The following is a 19,695-nucleotide window of genomic DNA, read 5'->3' on the forward strand; positions in this document are numbered from 1 at the left end:
GTGTCATCACCCTTCAGTGCTACCAACTATCAATGTTAGTCTCCGCCATTTCTAACTGAACATTACTCAGAAGTGCAATGGAAGCAGACATTACTGAGCATAATTACTTATCATCAGTATCATCTTCATTGTGTATTTAAACTGAACACTTTGTAATAACTATTAATCCAGACTATTCATTTAACAAGTTGCACTGACTATTTTTGAATACTGTTGTATACTTATAATTTTATTTTCTCCTGTCTCTGCCTTTCCTTCCCTCCGCATGAGCTTTATGCACATGTCCGGTTCCAACACAATTACACTTTTATTCACCAAAGTAGGATGATGCTGTCAGAAGAGAGCCGGCACTAGAGACATGAATGGTGCAGCAATGAGAGAACCATCAACTTCAGAAGGACCCAGCCTTAAGATGGATAGATAGATACTTTATTGATCTCAAAGGAAATTACAGTGTCACAGTAGCATTACAAGTGCACAGATATACAAATTCACAAATATTACATGAGAAGTAAGAACGAATAAAAAATAAGTTACCTCATACAGTCTAACAGGAAGGGTCATCATTTCCCTGGCCAGAGGTTGACTCATTATGGAGCCTAATGGCCGAGGGTAAGAATGACCTCATACAGCGTTCTTTGGAGCGGTACAGGTGTCTTATTGCTGGCTTCCTTTTCCTAATCAGACAGTGTTTTAATTCTACCTGAACGAACAAAATGAGATTAAAGAGGATTGTGTTCATGGTGGTAGATCTAATGTATGTATTTTAAGGTAGCACATTCACTGAAGTCTGAAGTTAAAATCAGATCATCTTGAGAGTTCCTGTATTGTCAGTATTTTACTTGTAAGGTGTCTTTGAAGTCTAAGTGCTGAGAAGAAGGTTGTGGTTTCAGGACAACAGTTGCCTCTACCTCATTTCTCAGCTGCCGGCTTTGTGATGAGAAGCCCTGCATACAAAGTGCCAGTATCACTGATACATATTTCCACCTGCCAGCCGACCAGTTCCAATGGAGTAGTCACAGAGGACTTGTCTGCACTCTTCATTGGAGCCAGTGTGCCTTATGCTTGCCAAAGAAAATAGAAAAATATGATATAAAAATGTATTTCAATTCCAATTCCAAGTCTCATATTTCCTTACTACACAGGAGAAAGCCATTCATCCCTTCAAATCAATGCCAGCTCTTAGAGCAAGCCTTTCAATCCCATTGCCCAACAACCTATTCTCTCTCGCTTCCTTATCAACTCCACCAGTCCTCCTGTCACCTACCTACTGTACGTTCCAGCCAGCCCATCTTTGGACGTGGGAGGAAACCAGAGCAACCAAAGGTATAATGGACCAGTTCCAAAGAGGTAGCACCTAAAGTGGGGCTCAAAGCTGAGTCACTGGTGCTTTGAGGCAGCTCCTCTGTCAGGTAAGGTCACATCTTGTCTCATGTGCACAGTCATCAGCCTGACAATTAACCCACCATAGCATCCATCTAAATGTCCCCCTGCAATTAAATTATCCAACTACTTTAGCTTGCACTGATATGTTATTAGCAGCTCTGCTAATAACATAGTTGTGTTCAGATCACTGCAAGTGTTGCCCTGAAAATAAATCTGAGAAAAGCTGGGCTCCACGAGCACTTGATTCCCATCTTTTCATTTAGAAACACTTCAGTTCTTCTCCATCACCCAGTAAAACTAAAGCAAAGACCAGGAAGTTACATGGTGGAGAATAATGGGTGCTGACTCCTGTTCCACCAGCCTTTGTTTCATGGTGTTATCGCACCAGTGATCTCAGCCACAAGCCTACAGATAATACACAGCACAAAACTTCCATTTGCCAGAGCCCTCAGTGCATACACGTAACATAGTCTTACTACATTGCCCTGTCCATTATTTTTTGTGGCATGGGCATTAAATCACAAAGTAGAGAGAACAAAGGGAAATAGTGCAAGCATATTATGATCCATTTTAACCTCGAACACAGGCTGCAGTACAATACAACAGATCCTTGAAATACATTACAGCAATTCAGCTGAATATTACAACCGGAGGTATACAGAACACTGGAACTGATACTCCACATCGAGCTCCTCAGCTACTTTACTGTGACCAACAATGGGACAGACTTTGAAAGTGTGACTCATTAGAAAATAGGTCAACTACTTTCAAGACACAAAGAAAATGCAACGTTTGAAGCTTGAACTGAATGACTCTAACTGCTGAGGTTGTACCCAGTGCAAACCTGTATCAATCACTTCTCGATTCAGAGATACAGGACAATGCGTTTCTAAAACATTTGAAAGCCATGCTAGTTCTGGGAAAAAAAGAGTTAACTAGCTGGGTCTGCAGAAAAGCATCATCAGAGAAAAAACTCTTCCCAGCTGAAATAGCAGAATTAGGGCAGAGAGAAGAAAAAAAAAGTGGGATTAAGGTAACAGGTAGAAGTGTTGCGAATCCCTTGGAGTTCCCATTGGTGGCTGTACGAATGGGAGAATGATCCCAGCGGGGAGTTAATGCTCATCATCCCACGCTGCAGCTGAGGCTCACATGACTGACAGGCAGCTAGTACCTGAAAGAGCCATTGATATCCCACTACTGCTGGTACGTAGAGTTGAAAGAGATTTATGGCAGGATAATTAGCTGGGAGTATGGAGAGCAGTAAAAAAGATCAGCAATTAATGTTTGGTGAACAGTAAGAGGATAAACCAACCGAAGTTACCTCAAAGCCATGTATGGTTAGTCATTTTAGCAAAAGTGCAAATCTGTAGTTAAAAGGGAATGCCTGATTAGGGTTTATAATGCTGATTTTAAATCTGAGACTCTGAACAGGTGTCTCTATCTGGCCAAGTAATGAATGCAGATCCAACTAGGATAAAGGTATAGGTCATTAACAATTTTTGCCATTACAGGAATAGACAATGCAAGGGCTCTTACTACTACAGTGCTGGACAGCTCAGCAGGTGCACGCGAATACGAAAGGAAAATAAATAGGATGCTGAATGGGTGTACAAAGCCATTGCTTGTGCTATTGATTCAGTGGGCCAGCTGATGGTACCACAAGCCTTCTTCTATTCATTTCCAGAAGGTACATCTTTCTCTAAGCAGAATTGTCTTTGATTTAAACAGTTTTTTCCATGAAATTGAATCCAGTTTAGGCACAGCTGTCAGGCTTCGCAGTCTCTCCTGCCCACTGTGACTGACTTTACAGTTAATGAAACAAATACGGTAGTCCAAAAGTGGTTTTTGATCAATCATATTTATAATTTACTGAATATTCATCAAGGTTTAATAAAACGTGAACCAAAAGAATATTGTTTCAAATTGCATAGCAAGTATGTATAGCACTGCACTCTATTTCAGGCACAGAGAAATAGTCAATAGGTTTTAACCATTTACGGAATACAGGTCAATTCCACCAGTGGAACAGGCAATGAGTTCCAAAACTTACCAATTAGTATTAAGGAGGAATATCACACCCAGGTAAACAGTTCTAATTCCATCACCGCCACATCACATTCCTCCAATAGGTAATTACATGTGGTTCTATAATCAATTTGCAAACAATTTTTCTGTTACTTTTTAAACAACGACTCTGATCCAAAACATTAGCTTCATTATAGTTACCTTTCATTTATGGTGAACTTGACTCTTTTCCTTGGGAACTCACGAAGATTCATCATGACATCTAGAACTTCGACAAACTTCCATAGATGTGTGGTGTCGAGTGTATTGTCTAGCTGCGTCACAGCCTGGTATGGAAACACCAATGCCCTTGAATGGAAAATTTGACATAAAGTAGTGGATATGGCCTAGACCATCACGGGTAAAGCCCTCGCTACCATTGAGCACATCTGCACAGAGTGGTGTCGCAGGAAAGCAGCATCCATCATCAGGGACCCCCACCACCCAGGTTATGCCCCATCATTGAAATGTTCCCACAACCTATGGACTCACTTTCAAAGACTGCTCATCTCAAGTTCTTGATGTTTATTGCTTATTTATTTATTATAATAATTTTTTCTTTCTTTTTGAGGTTGCACAGTTTGTTGTCTTTTGTACACTGGTTGAGCTCCCAAGTTGGCGCAGTCTCTCATTGATTCTCTTACGTTTATTATTCTGTTATGGATTTATTGAGTATGCCTGGAAGAAAATTAATCTCAGGGTTGTATATGATGACACATATGTACTTTGATAATAAATTTCCTTTGAACTTTTAAATTACTAGAAGCTCTAAAAAAGCCTTTTCTTAAATGTCTAGGACACTCTGAACTAAATAACGATTCTCTAAAGGTCAAATTCAAGGAAACTGTAAAATAAGTTAGCCACCTTTGTACATTTGGAATGATTATTTTGATGAATTTCACATGCTTCTTTAAAGAAAATACAAATGACTTTCGTGCACTAATGAAGGTACAGTCACTTTATAACATATATCATACAGCTTTGCTTACTTAATTATGGCCAGCATATTTCAATCATACTTAATTGGAAAATTTACCTACTCAAGATAATTGATCTGTAAAAGCAATACATGAATTAAAAACAACTGATGAAAGATTTGAAGAATAATTTACTGAGTAAATAACTCTTAAATATACAATTCAGTCCTATCTAAAGTTATGATAGTGAAGGAAAGTCTCTGTGATTAAATGTCAATTTTACTCAAAATTAAATATTTTAATTAATGCTGTATGGCCTGTACAAATAAAAGGAAAATCCAGTTGTCGAATCTACTGTTCAAGATTCACTCTGTTGAGGGCTCTCTGAGTTGGTATAGTCTTTGGGCTTAGATAAACAAGTTTATTATTCTGTTACAGGACGCAGACATTGCTGATAATGCTGGTGATATCTGTCCACCCTTCTTTGCCCTTAATTTGAGGCTTCAGTTAAGAGTGAAACTTACTGGTCGATCCAGCCTCCTAGGAAGGTCAGACCAGGTACAGATGGCAGATTTCCTTCCCTGAAGGACATTAGTTTTATAACAACCTTGTAGTTTCATGGTTTCTCTAAAAAAAAATCCAGGTTCATTTGCTTGAATTCAAATTAATTCTTATCTTACTGTAATAAGGAGCATGTTATGATATTAAAGTCCCAAACTCCAATGCAAATAGTCTCAAGAACTGCTTTAAGTGATAGAGTATGAAAAATCAATTATACCGATGGCTAAAAAATAAGTCAATAAATCAAAACATGTTAAAATATGTTTTATATGGAGGTGCCTCAAAAGCATGTGTTATTCTTAAGGTGAAGGTGAAATGAATTCTTAGTTTTGTAAAAGCAAAGCAAGATGCTGGAGGCTTTAGTCAGATCCTTCCATGATACAGTTAACTAAAAGCAAAGGTCCTTAATGCACTCCATGTTGATGAAGGGCATGCATTTAACTTTGGCCATTACCCCATAGAAAAGCATAACATTGCAACCCAGACTACAGTGTGGTAAATTCCAAAGTTTTCATGAGATTATTTTAAGAAGGAACAGAAAGTAAAAAGGAGCTTCTTTGTGAAGGTTGTTCATGTTGCATTTGATGTTGGGAACAAAGGCCTTTGGCAGCCAGCGTACAGAACTTTATCCTTTAAATCTCTCTTCAAGATGCTGAATAATATCACAGCATCCAATATCCTATGAAAGTTTAAATTATTCAGTGAAGTGATTCTTTGACTTAAATACAGAAATATCACAAAGCTTCTACAAAATACACATGCTTGTTTTGCTCCCAGAATATGACCTTCCTGACATGGTTATACAATAAATAGAATTGCAGCTTTTAAAAATGAATGAATGATGAGCCCCTCCTTTAGCTTGTATAGCATGTTGCTATTCAGTCATATATTGCCCCATGGTTAATGTGCCAAGTCTGCTGAACTCATCCTGGACAGTGGACACACTTACGGTGTACATACCAAAGTGAAGGATAAATTGGTTTGGATCTTCACTCATTATTGTGACCTAATGAGTTGCATTAGAAAACAGACAGTGTGTGAGGACGGTGAAGACTCTTGTGATATTCCACAGTCCAGCTTCCACTTTTGACTGGCAGCAGATGGTGACCAATCTTGAGAATCCACTGGTGCATATGAACTTGAGAGATCCAAAGACTGGAAGAAAAATAAACTACAGGTAGAACTGAAGTAAGGGGCTGTAGAATAATAATATATCAACTTGCACAGTCAGTGTCAGAGGTGGCTTTAGAAATTTCTCTACAGACTGCTGGCTTGCAGTAAGTATCACCAATTAGAGAGAGTAGAATCTGAATGAGAAGACAATGTGAAGGGTACTGTACTCCTTAAGCACAGAGAAGACATTTATACATGATGTGAATAGGAGCAAACCAAGGGACAGTGGAGAGAAAGTGTCAAATAATGACACACTGTTCCCTAACTCCCTCTGCACCAGGATAAAATATCCTTAGACAAAACAAAGCAGATATAAAATGCTTCAATCCAAAACTTGAGTGATCTGTCTGCTAGTCGTCCCGCATGTGTCCATAATGATTTCAATGTTCTTCCTTAAATATCTTCATAGAATTATCAATAAAGGATTTGCACTTTGTACCAGCCTACTTTGCTGAAGATATATACCTAGGTACAAATTGCTAATCAAGAGATTTTTTTGTTCAATCTCATCCCCTTTCTTACCAATCAAAAATAAACCTCACTTTCTTTAGAATAAAGTCTCCACCATTAGCAAAATGATACTTCTATTTTCCATGTGACATCCAGGTGAGTGAAGAAAAGAATACATTTTGTGATCTAGTTATTTTATAAACTAGAAGACAGGACTTACCAAACAAGTCATTGTAGTGGTCAGCTGACCAAATCACGACTCTATTTATTCTTTCTACATTCTCCAGTTAGTAAAAGAAGAGCCAAAATTTTAGACGTCTGTGAACTGAAGTCTGAAGCCTTTAAGTTGGAGCTGAGCACCTGTGTTCCATCTCCCAGAAGAAGTGGGATCTCCCAGTGGCCACCCATTTTAATTCCACTTCCCATTCCCATTCCAACATGTCAGTCCGTGGCCTTCTCTACTGTTGCGATGAGGTCACACTCGGGTTGGAGGAGCAACATATTATATTCCGTCTGGGTAGCATCCAACCTGATGGCATGAACATCGAATTCTTGAACTTCTGGAAATGTCCCCCCTCTCCTTCACCATTCCCCATCCCCTTGTCCCTCTCTCACCTTATCTGCCCATCACCTCCCTCTACTGCTTTTCTTTCTTCCATGGTCTTCTGTCCTTTCCTATCAGATCCTCCCTTCACCAGTCCTGTACATCTTTCACCAATCAACTTCCCAGCTCTTTACTTCACCCTTCCCCCCTTCCCAGTTTCACCTAATGCCTTGTGTTTCTTCCTCCCCTCCCCTCACCTTCTAACTTTGACTCCTCATCTATTTTTCTCCCTAATGGATCATTGGGGATCTGAGTCACCCCAACCACAAACTGTTCCAGCTGTTACTATCTGGGAAACGGTACCGCAGCATTAAAGCCAGGACCAACAGGCTCCAGGACAGCTTCTTCCACCAGGCCACCAGACTGATTAATTCACGCTGATACAATTGTATTTTTATGTTCTATTGACTGTCCCACATACTATGTTCTACATACTACATACTTAAGTTCTACATACCATTTATTACAAATCACTATAAATTAGACATTGCACATTTAGACTGAGATGTAACATAAAGAATTTAACTCCTCATGTATGTGAAGGATGTAAGAAATAAAGTCAATTCAAGTCAATTTAATTCAATTCAATTCCTGATGAAGGGTCTCAGCCCGAAACGTTGAATGCACTCTTTTCCATAGATGCTGCCTGGCCTGCTGAGTTCCTCCAGCATTTTGTGTGTGTTCCAGCATCTGCAGATCTTCTCTTGTTTGTCCTTAACCCCTTTGCTTAATTATCCCTTCTACTTTATATCCTTGTTGGATAGGGCTTTGCTTCAGGAATATTAACATAAAACTGACTGCTAGATAAGGTTCTCCAATGTCTTCAGGTGCATGTTCACTTAGAACTCATATAAATGCCATCAGAGAAAGATTATAACTTAAAACACCTTCAAATACAAAAAGCAAAGCCAGAGAGCAAACTGACAACAGTCTGGAGTTTCACCAGATAACATGAAAATGGTTTACAGTGCAGGGCAGGAGTAAAACCAAAAGCATTGTGTGCTGTACTGGAAATGCAGAATGTACTGTAGCAGCTGCCTGATTTATAAAACTGAGTGACAGGAAACTGTGTGAGGGACGCAATGTAAACTGTTCCTGAAACAGTTTAATTCACTGCAAGGGGTGTTCTAGACAGGCCAGTGGGAGAAAACACCGGACAGGAGAGGATTAAAGGGCTCAAAAGAAATACTCATGAGTAAACAAAAACAGAAAATGTTGGCAACAATCCAATCAGGCAGTATTTGTGGAGAAAGAAATGGAGTTAAGGTTTATGATCAATAATCTTTCATCAGAACTTGCCTTTGCTTCCTTGGTCCTGTAAGGAAACTAAAATAGAATTACCTTCCTGCGCCTGGACCTCGCATGTTTTGATTCCAGGCTAGGCTCCACCGTCCCCCATCTCAAGCTTCTGGGGAAAGTGACAGAAGCCTCAGTGACACCGTAACAGCCCAACTCACTTGTTTAAATAGGACCTGGTGGATGGAGACAAATATCTTACCAACTTCAACTTGACACAGCAGTGGATCTGAATGTAGCAGAGTAAACATGTTTGAACTCCACTTAACGGTACCAAGTGGGCAAGTTTAACTTTACCAGTGCTATCCATTTCAGGAAAGTATTTGTTATTATATTTGCCTGGTGTTTTCAAACCAAAAAAAAAATTACGAACTATCCCCATGAAGCTCCATGTAACAAGCTAATGCAACTCTATGAATAAAATGTCAGGCCAAACAAAACCTTTCAAAAGTTTATCTAATTTTTATATTCTACTCACTCAGCAGAGCACAGAGTGAATACTACATAGTCAATTTGCTACTCATAAACGATTCTTGTGGTCAATTATAAAAGGTCACTTAATGGAAAATATTCTCTCTCCTAAACTGAACATGTTTAAATTGTCTAAGTTCTAAGACCCAAGCTGGAACAGTAAAGAATGTAAACAGTAACAGGATCTGAGAATATGCCAGATAGCCCAAGAAGAGAACTATAACAAGGATGTAAGAATCTGAAGCAGATTTTGCCATTCAGCCTCTCAAACCTGCTCTACCTTTCAATAAGATTATTACTGATCTTTTATCGAAGCACAACTTTCAATTCACTAACCCCATTTTCTCTTAATTTCCTCAGTATGAAAAATCTGTTGATCTGTCTTGACTATACTCAGTGACTGAGACTCCACTGTCCTCTTAAGTAGACAATTCAAAGGATTCAGCACCCTTGGGTGAAGAGATTTCTCCTCACCTTGTTTCTGAATGGCTGACCTCTTATTTTGAGACTGTGTCCCACATTCAGGACATTTAGCCTAGGGAAGCGTGATCACTACATCTACCCTGAGAAGACTTGTAAGAAGTTCGTATGCTTTGATACAACAACCTCTCATTTTTTTCTAAATTCCAGAGAGTATACTTGGTCAGCTAACCATCAAAGGACCATCTCCTCTTAGTCATCTGTCATTTTCTCCAAGTGATTCTTCTTATGAGTTTGGTATAGAAAAATCCAGAATTGTAATTTGCTTATTTCACATTTAGTAATGTGGAACTTTGTAGCCAAAGTAATTCCCTTTACCTTCCTCAATACTTATTTCTATTGTGAATGATCCAAGTATTACCTGACTGAAATCTCTCTACCAAAAGGTCTTGAAGCTAATCAATTTAAAAGTTCAAAACTGGCATTGTCTGAGTAATTAACGGTTGCAGAATCAAGAGAAGTGAATCAAGTTAAGATGCTTTTCCACTGTAATTTGGTTGATTGATTGCATAGTCCAGAGGGGTTAAATGCCATAATCCTGCACCATGTTCCTGTCATTGAGTTCAGATTCAAACAGGCCTGCCTCAAGTCTTTTCAAGGGGGGCTCTGTTGTTAAAGATGCTGAAAAAATAATTAGCCAATGGACCAAAAATTCTTCAGTCTCTAATAACATGTTAAACTAATATTGTTTGGGAGACCCCTGGCCATTTGGTTTGAAACAGCAATGTTCCATCATCCGCAAAGCTCACAATATTACATGATGGAATGGGCCTAATGCACAGGTTTCTAACTACCACAGTGAGCCTAAGAGAAGAGATGACACTGCAAACCACACATAGAGGTTAAGATACTGAGAGAGAGAACAGAGAGGTCATCTGTACGTTCAGAAGATGGCTAATGTTGTGCCTTTATTTAAGACAGGCTGCAAGGAAATGCCAGGACACCACGGGCCAGCGAGCCTATCATCAGTGGAAGAAAAGGTACAGGAGGGAATTCTGAAATACATCATCAATTTACATTTGCAAAGGCACAGATTAATTAGGAACATGAGAAACCCTCTTGATGCTGTAAATCCAAATCAAGACACACAAAATGCTGGAGGAACTCTGCAGACCAGGCAGCATCTATGGAAACGAAAACAGAGTTGACATTTCAGGCTGAGACCTTTCTTCAAGACTGGAAAGGGAGGGGGAATATGCCAGAATAAAAAGGTGGGGGAGGGGAAGGAGCATAGTGTGACAAGAATACACATAGATTAAGATGTTAGCTGGCCTGGGCTGGCACCAGTGGGATCAGCAGTTGGTCTGCCACCTGTCTTCAGGAGAAAGAGAGATAAGGAAAACAATGGAGCAGCATTTGGAGATGTTAATGAAAGGACGGGAGAGTTTAACGGAAGGAGAGCTGTCAAGATCGGCTCCCCCTTTGAACCCTGAACTGTTTGAAGTGATGGACAGGCGATACCCCAGCAGGGGGATAAAAAGGGACAGGTTCGCTAAGGCAGGACACACACGACACCCCGAGGTAACAAGACCCTGGAAGCGGTGTGTCTCCCACAAGTTGGTGGGAAGTTTTGGACGGCTGGTCGCGGAACAAGCCATAGACGCACAGGGTGGAAAGGCACGATCGGCGGGAACCTGGTGTGTGTCCACCCTTGCCTGGGTGCCAGGTTCACCGCAGAGAAATGATCGTATCTGGAAATGGAGGGGTCACGGTCGGTGACCTCAGATGACATCACAAAGGGCTCGCACGAAAGCTGACTGCGAAGAATATCGAAGGTCTGCGTGGAAGCCGTTTGAATATTCATTCATTTTGCTCTCTCTCTCCTTCCCCCACACTGTCCATCTCCCACGGCAGCGATTACTGCGAACTGAACTGAACTAAATTGAACTGAACTTTGCGTCACTTTGAAACTGGTGATTTACCCCTAGACAACGATAGAGCTTGATTGATCCTGTTATCTTAATTCTGTGTACATGTGTGTTTATCATTGCTGAACTGTTGCATTTATTATCCTTTGATTAGAGTACTGTGTTGTTTGTTTCTTTAATAAAACTTTCTTAGTTCTAGTAATCCAGACTCCAACTGAGTGATCCATTTCTGCTGGTTTGGCAACCCAGTTACGGGGTATGTAACAATAGCAAGAAGGTGATAGGTGAATTCAGGTGGGTAGGGAAGGTAAAGGGCTGGAAAGGAAGGAAACTGATAGGAGAGGAAAGTGGATTGTGGGAGAAAGGGAAGGAGGACAGGACTCGGAGAGACACAATAGCCAGTGAGAGACCAGTATGGGGAATAGAAGAAGAGCAGAGGTGGAGGAATATTTTTACTGTAAGGAGATATCAGTATTCATGCCATCAGGTTGAGGGTTACTCAGATTGAATAGAAGGTGTTGCTCCTCCACCCTGAGTGTGGCCTCATTGTGGCACATGTCAGAACAAGAACGGGAATTGGAATTCCAGGAAATTCTGCTTTTGGCGGATGGAACAGAGGTGCTTGACGAAGTGGTCCCCCAATTTACGATGGGTCTCACCAATGTAGAAGAGGCCACATTGGGAGCACCGGATGCAATAGACGACACCAGCAGATGGACAAATAAAGTGCTGCCTCTCTTGGAAGGACTGAATGGAGATGAGGGAGGAGATGAATGGGAAGGTGTAGCACTTTGGCCGTTTGCAGGGATAAGTGCTGGGAGGGAGATTAGTGGGGAGGGATGAATTAACAAGGGAATCACGGAGTGAAGAATCAGAATCAGAATCAGGTTTATCATCACTGGCGTGTGACGTGAAATTTGTTAACTTATCAGCAGCAGTTCAATGCAATACATAACCTAGCAGAGAGAGAGAAAAAATAATAAATAAAATAAAACATAATAAATAAACAAGTAAATCAATTACGTATATTGAATAGATTATTTTTTAAAATGTGCAAAAACAGAAATACTGTATATTAAAAAAAGTGAGCAAGTGTCTAAAGCTTCGAAGTCCATTTAGGAATCGGATGTCAGAGGGGAAGAAGCTGTTCCTGAATCGCTGAGTGTGTGCCTTCGGGCTTCTGTACCTCCTTCCTGATGGTAACAGTGAGAAAAGCGTGAAGCGAGAGTGAGGGTAGGTAAAGATAAGTTTGGTAGTAGGATCCCTTTGGAGATGGTAGAAGTTGTGGAGAGTGATATGCTGGATGTGGAGGCTCAAAGGGTAGTAGGTGAGGACAAGAGGAACTCTACCACTGTTATGGTGGTGGGAAGGTGGAGTAGAACAAATGTTCAGGAAATGGAGGAGATGCAGGTGAGGGCAGCATCAATGGTGAAGGCAGGAAAACTCTGTTCTTTGTTAAAATTGGCATCTCTGATGTCTTGAAAAGGAAAGCCACATCATGGGAACAGATGCGGCAGAGACGAAGGAACTGAGAAAACGGGATAGAATTTTTACAGAAGACAGGGTGGGAAGAGGTATAGTCAAAATAACCATGGGAATCTGTGGATAGTTTGTCCCCAAAGATAGAGACAGAGAGATCGAGAAAGCGAGGGAAGTGTCAGAAATGGACCAAGTGAATTTAAGGGCAGGATGGAAGTTGGAGGCAAAGTTGATGAAATTGCCAAGCTCAGCATGGGTGCATGAAGCGGCAGCAATGCAGTCGTCAATATAGTAGGAGTATTACCAGGGAAGGCTTCAAACATGGATTGTTCTACGTAACCAATGAAGAGTCAGGCATAGCTGGGACCCATGTGGGTGTGCGTGGCTACTCCTCGAGTCTGGAGAAAGTGGAAGAGGCCAAAGGAAAATTTGTTGAGGGTGAGGACCAGTTCTGCCAGACAGAGGAGGGTGGTAATGGAGGGGATCTGGGTGGTTCTTTTATTGAGAAAGAAGCAGAGAGTTTTAAGGCCTTCTTGATGGGGATAGATGTGTATAGGGACTGGATATCCATGGCGAAAATGAGCCGGTCAGAGCCAGGGAATTGAAAGTTAGTGAGGAGATTGAGATCTTGAGAAGTGTCATGGATGTAGGTGGAAAGACATTAAACCAAGGGGTATAGAATAGAGTCAAGGTATGAGGACACGAGTTTGGTGGAACAGGAGTTGGCAGAAACAATGGATCTTGGGTAGGAGGTAGAAGCAAGAATTGCTGGGTAAGGGAACTATGAGTTTAGTGGCAGTGGATATGAGTTCTCCAGAGTTGATGAGATCAGTAATGGTGTCGAAGACAGTTTTCTGTTGGTCCAGGGTGGGGTCCTCTTCAAGATGTAGGTATCAGACGTCTGAGATTTGCCACCTGGCCTCGGCAAGGCAGAGGCCAGTCTGCCACATTAGCACCCCCTTTGACTGTGGGTTTGTTGTAGGATTAATTAATGATGATCAGATGACTCAAGCTGAGTTTCTGAAGAGCTTACCACAGGAATTGATGAGGCCAGGGCAGTAAATGTTGTCTACATAGAGCTTATCAAGGCCTTTGACAAGGTCCTTCATGGTACACTGGTCTGGAAGATCAGATCACACGTTGAGCTAGCCAGGTGGCTACAAAATTGGCTTGGTGGAAGGAGTCAGTGGGTAATATTGATTTTTAAATTGTTGATCTGTAACCAGTAGTGTGTGGCAGGGATCAATGGAGAATACTCTGTTACTTGTGATACATATTAACAATTTAGGTGACGTGACAGGAAAGTTTGAGGATGGCAGTGAAAGTGGTGGTGTGTAGACAGTGAAGAGTTGTCAGTAGTTACAAAGGGATCTATCTCAACTGGGAAAATGGGCAAAGGGATGGCAGATGGAACTTAATTCAAACAAGTGTGAAGTGTTGCAATTTGGGGACATGCCACCACCACTACTTTATCATTTCATGTCTGAGTTACATTTTCCAGACACTCCTGTACCTAGTGTCACTTCATAATCAATCTATGTATATAAGCTATCTTATGCATTTATATTGCTTGTGTTTTAATATTAGGTGTTCTTTATCTTAGAGTGTTTTTATATGCTATATTGGAACAATTATTTCATTCTCCTTTAGATTGTGTACTGGAAATGACATTAAACAATTTTGAAATAAACCAGGGCAGGACAGTAAATGACAGGACCCTGGGGAGTGTCATAGAACAGTGAGACTTAGGAGTACAAGTATGTAGGTCCCTGAAGGTGGTAACATGTAGACAATATGATGAAGAAGGCATAGACACATTTGCCGTCATCAGATGGGGCCCTGAGTACAAGAGCTAGGACGCTGTGAGAGATGGAATTTTGTGTGCATTTATGATAGCCATACAAGAGAAAGAGTGTGATTAAACCAGAGAGGATGAAGAGATTCACAAGGACGTTGCTATTGAGGACTTGAGTAACAAAGAGAGACTGAATAAGCTAGGACTGGTTTTCCTGAAGCAAAGGAGACTGAGGGGCGTAGATGAGGTGGATGGCCAGAGAATTTTTCCCAGAGTTCAGAAGTCTGAAAGCCTGAAATGAGAGGGTGGGGGGATGGATTTAGAAAGGACCTGTGGGACAAGTCTTTTTAAAAAGCATTGTAGATGTATGAAATGAACTGCTAGCATATGTAATGAAATGTTTAAAAGACATTTGGACACGTTCATGGATAGAAAGTGTTTAGAGAGAAATGGGCCAAAGGCAGAAAAATGAGACAAGCTCAGGTAGATGTGTTGACCATCATGGGCAAGTTGGGCCAAATAGCCTGTTTCTATGACTCTAGGAAGGGCTAGACTGGAGATGGGGGTGACTTCATGTAACAACAGAAGGGATATTATTGAGGAAAGGTCTATGAGAGATGATTGAATAGTGATTCATACATGCATTTGGACAATGATTTTGGAGATGTGGAAGGAAGGACCTAGCAATAATCTTAAAAGAGGACCTCCATGCAAATAAATGGACAGCAGCAATCCAGGAAAAACAGGTTCCAATTAATGAATACCAGTTACAGGCCATTTCAATGATTGTTGTCTGCACCAGTAGCAGACTCTTCCAGCATAACTGAATTTTGGCTCAATGCCTCTCTGCATGTGTATGATGGACATTGAACATATTTTCCCAATGCAGTTACCTTTGTATTAAAAGACCCTGAACAGGTGTGAATTTGATTCCTTTGCACAGTAGCCCAAACATTGAAAGAATTTCTACAGTATCCCTGTGTCTTTAAAACATGCCCCTTGATCCCGCTGAAACCATTTCACCTCGAAAGAATGTTACTGTAAGTCATCGGTAAAACTGCGAGTGCATTCCCATTCTTGCTGCCAATGACATTGCTTTATTTTAATTTCATGTGGGTTTCAGTTTATAAAGTGTAATCCCTGTAAGAACAAGCTCAAACTGCTAAGTATTTACTAGAAATAATCAGATGAAGAATACACTGCTTTTCTCAATAAGGAGTTTTTATTATCATGAAAGAAAGGAGATCTACTGATACCACCTCCCCATGTGTTGTTTTCACAGATGTGTACAGGTGGCAATGATTTTTGTTCCAGTGATTAACTATAAGACTTAAGAGCAGAATTAGGCCATTTAGCCCAGCAAGTCAGCTCTGTACTTGAGTGTTCAAATACTTGTACAGTCCCAGAAGAAATCATGCAAGCCTCTTCTTGTACTACTGTCGATAATGAAGTCTCTCCTTCCCACTGTCTGTCACCTTCATCTTCACAATCCTCTGCATTCCCAGGATTTGGTGTTCTTCCCATACTTGTGATCATCTGATACTTCCATTCCAACTAACCGGACTGTGAGATTGACAGGGAATAATTGATTGAGCAGCTATGCTTGTGTGTATTTATGTTTTCTTGTATGCACAAAATTGTATATATCACTCTGTGTGTGTGTTTGTGTGTGTGTGTGTGTGTGTGTGTGTCTGCTGTTTCTGTGTCTAATGGAATGTGTGTACAGAAGTGTGTCTATTATTTATTAAAACCTGAGTATACAAGACATACTGTTTTTTCATTTTTGAAGAGACTGCAATAGAAGTTTTTCAATGAAAAAAAATTATTGTATCAATTATAAATTTTTTTTTATCCTGTTGTGTGGATCAAACACTAGAATTACACTACAGTCGATTCCAGTTACCCAGACTACTGGGGCAACTGCTTACCTGGGACAACTTTTAAAGACAAAAACAAATTGAGAAAATTGCCGGGATTCCCTGCATTTATTTGGGACACTATGCCATTTAATTGAGGCAGAAGACTCGCTGAACTGGTTCTACCTAGCGTCAGGCATGCACACTTGTGTAACCATTAGGCGGTACACCGTACTTAAAGCAAGCATTTTTAAAATAGCCACAGTTGTGTGTGTTCATGTTCAAAACGCAGTGATTTTTGTCACTGTTAGTTGGCGAGAAATAAGCAGCAAGACAATTCAGAATTGTTTTGCTCATTCCTGTTTAAAGCATTTAGGCTTGGAGATGACAGAAATGGCCAGGAGTGAAAATAAAATGATGTCACTACTTTAACAAGTTATTCAACAATGAAGAATTTAAAGGTATCTATTAGCAATCATCTTGAATACTATAATGAAAATGAAAATTTGGAGGTTGCAAGCATTAATAGCATTGTATGAAGGCAGTCCATTATCTGCACGAAATGCCTGCACTGATTTGGTTCGTTGTGTATACTGGATGAATTCCTCCATTGATAACTATTAGAAACTAATACACAGTTTTATAATACTGTAGTACTATTAATAGTGTTCTAAATTGTTCGGTATTTCATTTAAAAGCATAATTTGTTACTTATTTTGTCTTTTTATACCTTTTTAACCATTTCCATGAAACTTGAAATAAGTGGGGGTAGAAGGAGACTGTTTGCTTTAAGCATGGTGTAGCGTCTAACAGCCACACAAGTGCACATGACTGACGCTAGTTAGAACATGGTTAGCAAGTTTTCTGCCCCCATTAAGTGGCATAATGTCCCAAATAAATGAAGGGAATCCTGGCAATTTTCTCGACTTGTTTTTGTTCTTTAAGAGTTGTCCCAAATAAGCAGCTGCCCAGAAGCTTTGCCGCTGCTTGTGTGTGCGGGGGGGGGGGGAGGGGGAGGGGTCTTTGTAGCTCTGACGTTTTTCTATCATTCATTCTTTGGGGTTTTCTTCTGTTTCATGGATGTCTGTGAAAAGTAAGAATTTCAGGTTATTTATTGTGCTTGTTCTCTGATATTAAGCGGAAACATTGAACTGTTAAACTTCAGCTAATTGGGGCAGCCACTTAATTGAGCCAGAATGTACTGGTCCCGATGTGCCCCAATTAACCAGAATCCACTGTATTTCCAAATAACTCCGAATCTCAGTGGGTTTAAAATGTAAGAAGATTCGCCTTGGTGCAGTGAATGAGCGGTTTCATGTGGAGGGAAATGAAGGACAAGGCTGAGAAAAATCTGCAATAAATGGCATTGAAGACCAAGAGGTGGGCATTGTTTACGACAAACAATGTCAGGAGATTTTCAGCAGCTGATTTTGTGGTTTCAAGAGTGTCACTTCCCTTAATAGCTGCTCCATCAGCAAGTGAGGACAGAAGCAAATACTGGGGATTTGAAACAAAAACAGAAATTGCTGGAAACTCTCAACTCTGCAGGCCAGGCAGCATCTGTGGAGCAGAAAAACATGAGTTAACACTCAATGTCCATGACCTTTCTAATGGAAGGATCTAAGGTCAATAAATTCTTGAGCTTTTCATCTCGAGTCGATACCATAACAGACATCCCATCCTGTTGCCTATATTGTGTGGCACACTATTCATGCTCCCCAATCCCTGTTTCAAAATGATTAGGTTCTCAAAAAACTAAAGTAATGAATGAACTGCTTTGAGAATTTGGAGTTTATTGTTTCCATGCTGAATAGGGTTCTGCGTGATGGAGAAAACTGTACTGACTTTTAGAGATTGCTTCTGCATTTTGGTCTGCAGTAGAAGGAGGTCTCACCTTTTCTAGGGGATAGCAGTATTGCGGCACTGGGAAGCCCATGTGAAATATCTGAGAAAATTCACTCCTCATGGGCCTACCCATTTTTGAACAAAGAGAAAAACTTTTATAAAACTTATGACATTTGTCTCCACCCATCATGATTGTTTCTTCAGTGCTTCTGGACTCTTTCTCAGTATGAACCTTGGCAAAACTGGTCATCATCTATGGAGCTCACTCCAACGGATACACTCTTCAAGAAAGACAGCAAGTATAAACCAGGAAAAATTTCCCCATATCTATGTCCCTTGTAATTTCACATACCTTATTAAGTCCTGTACATACAACAGAGATGTATATAGAGATCATTGATGATAAATGATCATAGTTTTAGAGGAGATCAAAGGAAGATTTTTCTTTCACCCAGAATTGTAGGAATCTGGGGCATACTGGCTGAAGCAGAGACAGGCACAACATTAAACAAGTATCTGGGCAAGCACTTTAATTGCCAATACATAGAATGCTACCAAGCAGTGTTGGTAAGTGGGATCAGTATAGACAGGTCAGCTGGTAGGCTGACGGGCTATTTGACTCCGTTATGGGGGTCAGTCAGGAAAGTGGTTGGAGTAGAGTATCATGCATGATTTCACTGAATGGAGGAGATACATTGAGGATCCACATGGCCTACCCAATGCTTTCATTTGTTATTACCTCAGCTAAAAGACAACATAAAATCAAGTTCCAAGACCCAGTCAACTTGCATCACAATTCATTGAGAATGTGTCTGATCATCTTCATCAAATATACTGTCCATTTATTCACAATTGAATGAATGAATGAAAGAATGAATTTATTCACAATTCAATGAGAGCGTGTCTGATAGTCTTCATTGAATATACTGTCCATTTATTCACAATTCAATGAGAATTGCCTGATCGTTTTCAACTACACTGTACATTTATTCCATAATTCAATGAGAATATGTCTGATTGTCTTCACCAACTACACTGCCCATTTATTCCCATATCATGAATATTCTCACACTCCAGATTTGTGCTCTTTGTTGCTAGGTTGTCCTACAGCAGCCCTAACTGAAAATGTATCCTTGCTATATGAAAAAAAATTAAGTTTATTCCTCACTAACTTTCCATTCTATTATCTGAAATGCTCCATTTTACATCAGTTGACTCACCATAGAAAAGGAAATTAACCTGAACTGATCAGTCTTGGCTCAATCCCAGAATTCTTACCTCTGAGTCAGTATTAAAGTGTAAGGGATCCTTCTACACTCCAGAGAATGGAGCCCATAATCTAATTTGCCATTCCAGTATAGTACCAAGCAAGTGCAGTAAAGTACACTTTTAATGAGATGTTAAACTAATAGCTGCACTCATCCCCTTCATGTTTAAAAACGTAAACATG

Source organism: Mobula hypostoma, chromosome 8 (assembly GCF_963921235.1).
Source record: "Mobula hypostoma chromosome 8, sMobHyp1.1, whole genome shotgun sequence".
Lineage (NCBI taxonomy): Eukaryota > Metazoa > Chordata > Chondrichthyes > Myliobatiformes > Myliobatidae > Mobula > Mobula hypostoma.